This window comes from Microtus pennsylvanicus, chromosome 5, assembly GCF_037038515.1.
Source record: "Microtus pennsylvanicus isolate mMicPen1 chromosome 5, mMicPen1.hap1, whole genome shotgun sequence".
Taxonomy (NCBI): Eukaryota; Metazoa; Chordata; class Mammalia; order Rodentia; family Cricetidae; genus Microtus; species Microtus pennsylvanicus.
Genome location: NC_134583.1, coordinates 106,184,483 through 106,197,342, shown reverse-complemented (window position 1 = coordinate 106,197,342; position 12,860 = coordinate 106,184,483).

Sequence of the window (12,860 nt, the reverse complement as noted above, 5' to 3'; positions counted from 1 at the left end):
CATAGATAAACTTAAGAGTAGAAATACCATAACCATCTCAATAGATACAGAAAATGACTTTAAGAGAGTATAAATACTTTCATGATAAAAGTCATACAAAAACTAGAAATATAAGAAATAGCTCTTTGGATACGGGGGGCAGGCCTTGGTCTTGCCTCAAGTGATGTTACAGACTTTGTTGACTCCCCATGGGAAGCCTTGCCTCCTCAGAGGAGTAGATGGGGGAAAGGGACAGGGAGAAGGTGGGAGAGGGAACTGGGATTGGTACGTAAAATAATATTGTTTCAAAAATAAATAAATAAAAAGTAAATGAAAAGATTTCTGCCGAAGTGAGAAGTACACCAGGAGTGTCCACCATTCTTATTCAGTATCATGCTTGAAGTCTTAACCTGTGCAATAAGACAAGAGAAAGGAATATAAGGGATTTATGTAAAAAAGAACAAGTCAAACTTTCTTTGCACACAGCATGATCCTATACTTAAAACATATCAAAGACACCAACAGGAAATTCTTAGACCCTTCAGCAAAGTAGCAGAATACAAGATCAACATATAAAATCATTATCTTGTATACCTATAATGAACACACTGAGAAAGAAATCAGGAAACCAATACTGTTTCAAATAAAATTAAAGCAAACAAACAAAAAGACAGAAGAATAAACCTAATGAAGAAGGCAAGGAAATGAAAACTTTAAGACACTGAAGAAGACATCAGTAGATGGAAAAGCTCCCATGCTCATAAACTACCAGAATAAATATTGTAAAAGTACAGATTACTGAATGGGATCTACAGATCAAAGCAATTACCATTGAAATTCCAATTCTATTCATCATAGAAACAGAAAAAAAACTACATTAAAACTGATATGAGATCACAAAAGATCCTAAACAATCAAGTGATCCTGTCTGAGAGAGCCAGGCTGGAGGTATCACACTTGTCTCAAAACACACCTCAGAGCCAAAGTACCACAACTTGCAATGACACTATTTTCAAACATTGGACCAGAAAAGATGGGACAGAAAGAAGCCCACATAGCTACAGCCACAAAATGTTTGACAAAGGTGTTGAAAATAAACATGGGGGAAAAAGAACCTCTTCAACAACTGTGCTGACAAAAATGGGTATCATAACCACATGCAGAATGAAATTAGATCCATTCCCCTCGTCCAGCACAAAAATCCATTCAAAATGAAACAAAAACCTTAACGTAACACATGGTTTGTTTTTGTTTTGTGATTACTTTTGTCTTTTTTGGGGTTTTATTTTTGTATAGATTTTAGAATTCGCACATGCATATGTGTTTCGACAGAGTTTACCCTCCATCCTCCACACTCCTCTGTCCTCCTCCACCACCGCTTCCAACCTGATGCTTCTTATTTTTTCTTTTCTTTTTTATTCCCACTGAGTCTACTCATTGCTCCCAGAATGTATGGTATGGGTATGAGGTTGTCATATGGATAGTTTAGCTGGAATCACATCCATGTAGTTTTAAAAATAACAAAAATAGTCATCAGATTCAAAAACAAGAAAGCTTGACTTAAAAGCCTTGATGTCTGTTTCACTTTATATAGCATATAATCCTACGCATAGCTATACATAGTGCATAAATATAGAATATACATACTATATATAGAATAATATATATAGCATAAATCACAACTCTCTGTGGTTGATTGCAGTTACATACTACACAAAGTTATATTTTGCATACAGTTAAAGTACAGGAGTAAAAGGCTTAAAGTTCCTATTCAAGTCTAAGGCAGTACAGATTTATGAACTTTAAGTTTACCTATTCCCACATTTTACCTAAAGGAAAACATTTTAATTGTTGTCATTATTTTAGAAATTTACATGAATTAATTCATCAATGGCTGTCTTATAAAGATGTCGCAGAAGACATGCTTCAGGCATTGATAACTATGTGCAGTCTAAAAGTGTGGCCACATAAAGCACAAACTTGAAAGAAATCATTATAGTGTATAGCATAGATTTAATGGGCATGATAGTAAATGGCAAATGATAACACCATAGGAGCTGGAGTTATACACATCAGTTTTGTAATAAGGAAAAAGATGTAGCAAAAATGTGTCCAAAGAGAGATCATGTTTCCCACTCAGCCTTACATAACATCTGTCTTCACCGTTGTCCAAATCCTGAAGAATTCAATTATCTTAGCAGATTGGACCCCTTCAACCTGCCAAGCAGGCAGGTGTCCCAGTGCTCGGCTAGAGGAGAAGAGTCCAGGGTAGACAGCTAGGGACGCAGGAGGGTCCAAGGGACACTGTCCAGTTCTATATTGGGAACCACCCTAAGCCACCTTTCATCTGATGCCAAAATATTATCATTACTTTAGAGAAATGAAACCAGGAGAGAATAAATATGCCAGGACGAGAGGTACTGGAAAATGATCATAAGAATTGTAAAATACTTGGGCAGAACCGAAACACAGAAATATTTACAAATGAGAAGGTGTGTCAGATAGAACGCAGCACAGTAACAGTGAGCATCCCATTTCATGCAGACGGTGTGAACGCAGCATGTGAGAGCGGAGCTGAAGTCAGCCACAAACAGCATCCCAGGGTCAGGGCAACATGAGCACTTCAGAGGAGCGACTTCGACATGTCACAGAGCGCTCTGTGTCTATGTCTGTGTGGGAGGCTGCATGAAGCTCCAATCTGCCTAACTCGGATTGGGTGGCTCTCTGATTGCTCTATTCATCTGTTCATTTAAAGCCTCTTTCACGCCAGCGTTTTCTGACTCTACTCATAACCTAGCAATCATCCCAGCTCTGTCGAGCAGGATAATGGGGCTTTGCTTTAAGCTGAGACACTCCACAAAGCCTAAGCAAGGAGATTTAAATGCAGCTGAAGTTCCTGAAAGTTAAGAGCACAGGGAGGGTTCGCGTTTAGGCAACAAACACCACCAGGCTGCCCTGGTTTAGCTTTTCCTCCAGTTGCAAACATAATGCCTTCATTCTTCCTTAGAGCCTTTCCATGAAGTGAGACCTTGCATGGCGAACTTCCCCTGGATGCATCCCTGGCTTCTATATGGAGTGGCATTTGGTAGCTGACAGTTGAAACACTTAATGCATAGCATATGTGGCTGCCACACCCTTGGAACCATTCCTGTTAGGGCTCCAAGTAGCACCGTTCTATAGAACCCCGAGGACCAGCTTGTTTCCAGAAGAAAGGTGTCTTGTCAGAAACAACGGAGGGAGGGAGTTCGCCATGCCATTCATGGACTGTGCCGTTTCTCTCAGGCCCGGCGGAGAATGCCAACAGATCTCTCACTCCTAAAGGTGTCCTGGTCACTCTCACACCCGCCCAGTAGCTCCCAACACCTGTGCAGCCCCCTACTCCAGCCTGGACCCGGTGATGGCAGGAGCATATGAAGAAGTCACTTAACTTCTTGACCCTCCCCAGTCATTTGGTGGCTGTCACAGGGATACCAAATGTGAAGCAGGAGGCTGTCAGAGACGAGCTGGGTCCTGAGAGGAGTTCTGAGGGCAAACGGAAACTCTAAAGAGCCTCCGGGGATCCATCCGTCTTCCCGAGGAGCTTTGTGAACTGCCGTTCAGAGTCAGGTGCGCCATCTTGAGAAACCATCCCACATTCCAAGCAAAATTAGTTTAATGTTCCCACATAAAAACAGTCCTGAGCCAGGTGGAGGATCATTCTATGTGCACGCACTGTGGAACTAAAAAGGTTTGCATGCTGCTGGAAGGAATTTACGGGGAAATTTATTACAGATCCACTTCTTATGTAAATTGTGTTGCCATATGATGAGCTCAGGGGAAGTAGCAAGGCCAGGAAAGGTTACTGGGCCTAAACATCATTAGGGCTTCCAGCATCCCCTTTGAGAAACAAGATATTCTTCATCCAGATATGCTCTCTCATCCTAGGAAAGTAAGGAAAGCAGAAGAAAGGACAGGCCAAACATTCTACACCACGGAGAAGCCCTCCACTGTGGGGGAGAGCTCTCTACTTCTGTGTTCTTCCTGTAGACCAGGTTAACCTGAAGAACACGAGAGATAGAGGCCAATGAAGAACCCACGTGGACAAATATCGTAGAACCAAGAAAGGGGAGGATTGGTAGCTTTTGAGATTCCCGCCTTTCAATTTTTAATAAGGTACTGGATTTGGGGAGTCCTTTTCTACAACTGACACCCCCCCTCCCAACCATGCACATTGTAACAGATTGACACTGTGGAAGCCAAAGCAAGGACTTAGTAGTTATACAGATCCGAGTCAGTTTCTGACCCTCTCATTTGCTAACAGGTCATTCTAGCAATGGAAAAACATACAGAAATCAACAGCAACAAGATCACATCGCTCCTATACTTCTTTTCTCCCTGGGCCCAGGTTAACAAGGAGACAGACACATCAGTGACCCCAAGACTATGCCTAGGCCTTGCGTCTGCACACACAGGACTGCAACTGTCCTGTAAAGCCCTCTGTAACCCATGCTCCTAGGTCATGTGGAACACTGGCCTTGGGACCTTCTCTCTAGCCTTATCCTGTGGAATAGTCTCCAGGTCCTTAAGCTCACATCAGATGTTTGCCCACATGTCACTCAATCAAAGAACACGCCCCCATTGGAAAATGGAATCCACCTTCCCCCATCCCACCCAGGATTCTTAGATGGCTTCTCCTTTGATTTGTTTTCCACAGCCCTTGGGGGCACCAGTACACTATCAAGTCATTTGCTGTACACTGTCTGAGTCCTGAACAAGGAAGGATACTCCAGGGCCAGGTTTTCATCTACTGTATCCACAGCCCTAACCTAGTGTTTGCAATGCCTAGTTTGCGGCAGTGCCTATGTCGGTGGATACAACCGACCACTAACTATGTGCCGGGCACTTTACTAGAATAAATTTTATATTTATCATACCAAGTAGATGGAAACAAGGAAGCAATGATACCGGGGTCTTAGTTTAGAAGAAAGTTGACTTTTAACACACTCGTATTTATGTACGGCATAAACTGTATCGCTCTAAGAGAACAACTTGTAAATTAGGGCAGACAATTAAGTCGCAGCCATGGATTAGGTTTGAGTTCTATTTTAGTTATTATTTTCTTATAGAATAAAATCCTCCCAAATCTCAGTGTTTTATAAATAATAATTTTATTCTGTTTCTCATATCTGTGGGTTAAGAACTCCAATTCTGCTGATACCTCAGTTGCATGGGGCATTCACAAACGCTTCGCAATGTCACTCAAAGTCTGGAAGGCGGCCTGGCATCATTAACACCTTTTTTAATGGAGAACAAAATGAAATCAACCAAAGAATGCAGAAAGTCAGACCAGAGAACAAGATAAGAAAGGACTATTAAGATACTTAAAGCAACACTAGAATTCCCCAAATTCCTTCAGGGATTTTTTTGTTTTTTACTTTGGGGGAATATGATACCTACACAGCAAAGGTCAGTAGGCTTCGCAGAAGAGCAAATCCCCAAACATGATGATGCCACCTTTCATATACACATTATGGAGTCCTTAAAAATAAATTATACATGGGAAAAAGAAAAAAAAAGTCCCAGGGCAAAGGTATAATGGGAGGTTAATTCTGTAATCAAACTCACAGAAAATAGCTTTAAAATTAGCAGGCACTTAAGCCCAAGCCTTAACATTTTATACCAAAACAGCAACATAATGAAAGGTAAAGGAGCCAAACAGGCAAAGCACATCTGGGCCGTTTCATACGTATTAAGGTGGGCCTAATATAACCTCAGAGTGAAGCAGAAAACAGCTGCGCAAGTGTCTTTAAAACAGAAGACCTTCATGTTCAAAAGCATGCCTACAGCCTCTCCTCTCACATTCCCGTTCTGCATTGATGGCATTGGGGCAGGGAAGACATAATCCAAGGAAGGGCAGAGAGGAATTTAGCTGTATTTGAAAAGCCAACTCCTGTCTGTCTCGTGGTTTTACTTAAAAACATCTACGCCAGCATCTATTAGACTGCTCCACCAACGGAAACACACTGGCCTCTCAGGGAGCAGACATACAGCCGAGCAAGATGCTGATCACAGCAGTACAGTAACGCCGATAATGTACATTTGATGCCCTCTGAGCGTTGGCGGTTTCATACGAGCCCAATGGGAAGATGACGGGAGAATGCCGGCAAGGTTTGCCCAGCAAGGGCCAGGCCTATCTACTATGTAGTGGCATTTCATTTGTATTTTAATAAATAAAGCTTGCCTGAAGATCAGAGAGTGAAACAGCCTTACAGACCAGGCAGAGGTAACACAACCCCAATAGCTGCACTAGTTGCCATATAAACAGGGTAGTGCATACCTTTAATCCCAGTGGTGCATGCCTTTAATCCAGCCCTAACGAGGGTTATAAAACAGAAGGAGACAGCTCTCATTCTCATTATCATTCTGAGATTCCTGGAGGCAGGATTGCCATTTCCGACTGAAGTAGAGGTAAGAGCCAGAGGCTGGTGGCTGTTTTGCTTTTCAGATCTTCAGGTTGAACCCCGGTTCCTCTCTCTGAGTTTTTATTAATCACACTTCACTACTATCCTGTCCTTCTCTGCACTGGCAATGATTTTCATCTTTTATTTCCTCCTCCAGATCCTTAGATAGAGGGGAAATATTTGGAGAAGTCTGTTTCTAGTTCTAAAACTTATAAGCTCTCAACTGAGCATGGTGGCAAATCTCTATACTCCCAGGACTTGGAAGATAGAAACAAGGGCAGCAGGAGTTCAAGGCCAGCCTAGGCAACAGAATGAGTTCAAGGCCATCCTAGGCTACAGAATGAGTTCAAGGCCAGCCTGAAGGTTGATATGCAGGAGTTAGAACTGAATTCTCCTTCCCTGTCCCCTTTGGGGTCTACAATTGAATGTCACTTTGAAATTTGTCTGTGGTAGTTGACCTGTCAGTCATAAGTGAAGGCTGAGGGTGCCGCCATTCTCTCTGCCTAGATCACCCACACTTCACAAGAGAATCTGCTAACATTCACAGATGTGGGCCATTCGATTGGCTTTTGCGCCTTCCTGGGCTGTTCACACTTGCTGCTTCCTCTGTGGGCAATACTCCAAGAAACACTACAATTATGGTTTTGCTCTTAAAGACTCCCCCAAATCTTTGTGTTAAAGATTTAGTCCCTGGCATAAGAGTATTCCGAGACAGAACATCTGAGAGATGCCTGAATCATGACTGCTGGGGCCTTAGGAAGGTATTTGTCAATATTTGATCATGGTTTAACAGATTCTTGAGAGGTGATAGAAGGTTTAAGAGATAGCTGGAGAAAGTAGATCACATGGGGTGTGGCCTCAAAAGGTATATTGAGACCTTTGCCCCTTCCCTTTCACCATTCTCCCCAGCTTTCATGAGATGACCAGTATACTCTGCCACATGCTCCCCGTCATAATATTCTCTCTCAGTACAGCCCAGAAACCTGGCCTCTAGTGAGCTGAACATGGATGGAAACCTCCGGGGCAGGGACTCAAAACGAACCTTCCCTCCTTTAAGTTCTCACATTGGGTATTGTGTTACAATAGAGAAAACACAACCATTTGCAGACTTGAGACCAGGAGGCCCTGGGCGGCTCCATTCTTCTCTCCTTTCCTGCAAACCTCTCTCTGAATAACTCAGTGACTTGCAAATTCCCCCAACGTTGCATGAAGCATACTCAGGGTAAGCCTAGATGTTCATCATCCAAAGCTCCATCACAGAGGACAAGTTTTTGAAAGGCTTTCTCATGGAGGAGAAACTGCAGCTCCGTGGAAGATCCCACACCAAGTAAGAGAGAGGAATGGGGCGTGACTCACGGTTGCCTATCAGGCAGCCATCCTGAGGAGGGCAGAATCAAAACAAAAGACTAGGCATGGAATCTCCTCTTCTATGAGTTGCTCCTACGAAGCAATGTTATCAGTTATTTATTGTTACAATAATGCTGCTTACTAAACAGTGACACAGCCTCTGTGACATATAACACACATGGAAGAGCAAGCTATTATTCCTCACGTGTCTGGCATCATCGTAACTCATTAGTCAGAGGACCATTGGCTAGGGCAACTGGGACTCTGCCCCGTCAGTCTCTCATCTTTCAGGAGGCTTGTCCAAGTAATTCTCATGGTAACAGCTAAGGAGCAGAAGGGAGCGAGTCCACTTTTACAATCAGCCTTTAAATCTCTAGTTTAGGTCTTCTAATATCCTTTTCCCCCAAAGAAGCAGTTCACTGAAGCCGTTTCCTCCAGCTTGCAGGAATCAGTCATTAAATGTGTGGTCATATTAAGAGCTGGCTATTAGCTCTCTGGTAGATTGAAATGAAAAATAAGAACTCAGTGCCTCCGGAGAACTGATGTACCACTGATCCAGAGCAAGCCGCATGGCTGAGGTCAAAAGGAGCAATCAGGAACATCATGCCTACAGGGGTCAACTCTTAAAGTAACACAAAGAAAGGGGGTGGAGCTAAAGAGTGGCAACCAGGATGAACTAGGAACCATTTTTTTAAATTATCACAGATATTCAATAATGCCAGAACTGAGTGGTTTTCAGGTTCCACTTAGTGTGGGACCAGTGAAGTTCTTTTTTGTTTTTTATTAGGTCATTTGAAGTCTCATGCTGATTCTCCATGCTGGCAAACATTCTCCTTCTCATAAAGATTCATGTGGTCTTGGTGTTGCAAGAGCACTTTAAGTCTTTCCAAGGACAATGGATAATAAAAAGCAGGGACCTGTTTCGTAGCGTCTGCAAGTGCCAAAAGCTCTAGGGTTGGGACCACAACCATTGCAGAGATGGAAACATATCTGGGAAAACAGAGAGGTGGAAGCCATCCAAAATCAAAGAGTTGGAAAGAGGCAACAGAAAGGTCAAGCACTTGGCTGCATCCTTCACACAATGGCTTTTGGGCATGCACCCAAGGGTGGATACAAGGAATGTGGGAAACTCAGGGGAATCTCCCCATCACTGCACTTAACACCTGCCCCCCTCACCTGTCACCTAAGCATTCACAAATTGCATATAAATCTGCCTCCCGTTCATTACAGTCCATTCCATATTCAGCAGGCAGCTGTGTACTGTGTCCTCGGCTGAAAGAGCTCCACTGCAGACTGTTAGCGTGTAGAAGTCTCCGAGGAGGCATCTAGAGGGGGAAAATAGTTCCCCCTAATAGACCCGCACTTTTCATCCACAGATCCTCAGAATGTATCATCACTTCATGGGATCCTACTGATCTATAGAGAAGGATGTGAGATTGCTTTGATTTTGGTGGATGCTGAAGTTCAGGGTCAGGAGGCCACAGAAGAGAAAAAACAAATCCAGGCAAGATACTGTAGTTGGTTGGATAGTGAGACTATTTCAATGACATCTGCGTAGGTTGACAAATAATCCCCGAATTTTAGAAGTATGAAAGAACACAACTCAACTTTTTATAGCACGCATCTTTCCAGAGTCAGCAGGGCAGTTGGCTGTAAAGTCAGGTATGATGGCAAGTTTAAAGTGTTGACTTGACAAGGCTAAGGGATGCCCGGATAGGCTAAGCTTCATTTCTGGATCTATGAGGGTATTCCCAGAAGAGTGTATCATTTCAACTAATGAACTGACCAAAGAATTAATCTCACTGATGGGGGGTGGGTGTCATCCAACACATGAGGGTCTGAACAAGACAAAAAAAAAAGGAAAATGGCAGGTCCAATTCCATGTCTAATGAAGTGGTCAATCTGCACCTAGCTGGCGCTCCTGGCCCTCAGGTCACCTGATCTACACAGGGGCTTTCCACCATTAGCCCCTAGATTAAGGCTTTGTTGCACCATCTGATTTCTTGATTCTCTGCTTGCCCATAATAGAGCAGAAAATATTTTTCCTTCAAAAATCACATAAACTAATTATCTTTTTTTCTCCATGGAGAACTCTAAGAAACTAGAGTGTTCATCACTAGAAAGTGTGAAAAACAGGCTGTATCTTAAGAAAAATATATCACTTCCACATAGAAATTATCACCAAAAGCAGCCACATAGTCTCAAACAACTTGGAAGAAACAGTCCCCTGTATTAATTTCTAAAGGCTTTCATCACAAAGTACCACAGGCTAGTTGCTTATGGTTCTGCCATCTACAAAGAACAAATAACTAGACTAAATCTGATTGTTTGAAGGGTCATGCTCCCTTTGGGGACTCTATACCTTGTCTCTTCTGCCTTCTGGTGGCTGTAGGCATTCCTCAACCTATTCCCACCCTTCTTCAGTCTTCGTGGGTGTTGCTTTCCAGACCTTCTCTACTCCGTGTCAATCTCTATCTCTTGTCATCATCATATAAATGTTCAGGACAAGATAATGTCTCTAACAACATCTGTAACTGAATCACAGATCTGCACAGATGCAGTGAAGGTCGATCTTTATCGTCAACTCGGCTGCCTTTGTCACCACAGAAGCTGGCCTCTGGGGGTGTGTCTATGTGTTTCAGAAAGGTTTCACTGAGGAAGGAAGACCCTCCACAGATGTGAACAGCATTATCCCTTGGAGGAGAGTCCTGGAATGGCTGAGAGGGAGAAAACACAACAGAAGCAGATTGCGTCCGCTGTGCCTTCTGACTGCAGGTGTGATGTGACCAGCTGCCTCTGGCATCTGCCACCATGACTTCCCAGCCATGCTAGACTGCACCATCAGTCATGACTCCATCTAGGAGTCAAAGAAACTTTCCCTTAGCTGCTTCTTTCAGGTATTATAGAAACAATAGGACTAAAAAACACTCCTACATCCCCAAAGGCAGCACCGCTGGCTATGGGAATTAGGACCTTTTATCTTTGTGGACATTATTCAGCATAAAGACCAGCTTGAGTGATGTTATATAGAATCTTCATATTTGTTCCATAATGTCTTACATTTGTCCTGTTTTCCTCAACAAATTTCCCATCTGTAACACAGGATATGTCCAGTTATCTCACATAGCAAAGACAATTTTGTTATAAGTATGCAAAAATATAGACAGATTTTCAGGTTATGGGCAGTTTTATTCCATGTTCCCTTGACAAACTACTGTTTTAAACATTTACAAATTAATCTGTCCTCTTTGGCCTCCCCAAAGGATCTGAGAATGAAGTAATAGCTCCAACAAATACTTTGTTATGTAAACTTCTATGACATCAGGTTCCATTTTACATCTTTGGAGCCAAATCAAGCAAAATAATAACTGTGAATTTTGTAGCTCTTTTTTAAAAAATGTATGACAAAGGTTTCTGACAACCAGTAAAAGCAACATTATGATAGCACATTGTTTAAACAAATACAGCCCACATTTACCCCGCTTGAGAAAGGTCCATAAAAATCAAGTATAACTTCTTATGGAGCTAATTGACAAGCCCCATGAATGGAAAAAGAAGTTCCGTGAGCCACCAGGGGTCATATGTCAGAATCTGAAGACCTATAATCTGAAGATAGGCATGTAAGAGTTTCCAAGACCTCAAGTGTCTACAGAAAAGGGGTTTTGTTCTCACTGTGACCCCCTTTTCAATGTGTGTTGCACTCCTGCCTTTTAGCATATCCTCGGATCCCCTCACCCATCTCTCAGATTTCACAGGTACTCTTCTTTTTCTTTGGACATGCTGCTCTCATGCAAGCTCCATTCTAAAAACTAAGTCAGATTTCATTATGACCCTGCTCAGATCTGGGTTAGCTTCTCAAACTAATAAAGACATGCCTTGTGCTTACCAATTAGAAGAAAGAATGTTAAAGTGTCCATAGTACAGAAAGTGAGCTAAGATGGAATGAGCCCCAACAAAACTCCAACCACATCTTGTTTAAAGAAAAGTATTTCTGAAGTGCTAAAATTCACATGAAACCAGAAAAGACCACTTTAGCCAGAGTGATCTGGAATGAAAGAATGGAGCTGGTAGTATATGCTACCTGACTTCACAATACCAGTCTGACTAGATTTGTCAGCCTGACACACTGGAGTTATTTAGTAAGAGGAACCCCAATTGACAAAAGGCCTCCATTAGATTGGCCCAGAGGCAAGTTTGTGAAGCAGTTTCTTGATTAATGATTACGATCAGAGGACCCAGCTCACCCCTGGGCCCACTCATGACCCTGAATAGTTTAAGATGGCAGACTAAATAGGCCATGGGAAACAGGACAGTAAGCAGTGTTCCTCCATGGCTTCTGTTTCAGTTCTGGCCTCAAATTCTTTCCCCAACTTCCTGCAGTGATGAGGTGTGTCCTGAGAGTTGCAAGCTAAAATAAATCTTTCCTCCCCGAGTTGCTTTTGGTCATAGTGCTTTTTCACAGGAACAGAACCCTAAATAAGACAACAGCAAAGCTATAGTAATCAAAACCGTCTGGCAATGGCATAAAAGTAGACACATAGAACAAAGGAATAGGGTAGTAAGCCCAGAGATAAATCTCTGTTTACTACAAACTGATTTTCAATAAAACTTTATGAACACATAAGTTAAAAATAGATTTTAGTCAATAAATTATATCAGAGTAATTCAGTATCTACATGCAAAAGTGTAAGATATACAATATACAAGATAGTACCATATACAAAGATAGTAAGATAATACCATATACAAAAATCAACCAAAGTGTATGAAACCCTTAAATAAAGAATCTGATAAAAATCTTTCTTCTAGAGTAAAATTTCCTAATTCTGTACTTTCAGCTCCAACAATTTCTTGCAAGCTCCTGACACACATTTCTAGCAGGAAACTGCACTGGTGGGGAGTCCTCATTTACCTGGCAGGGATGAACCTCCTGGTCACCTGTACTTGAATGCTATATGTCCACATGTCTCGAAACATGGGATATTCTGTGGAGGATGAACTTCTGGATTGTGGAGCTGTTTTAACAATGAAGAAGAAAGCCACTTCAAAGAAACCATGATTCAGAAAGCATCAAGAGCTGGGAGAGCACACACA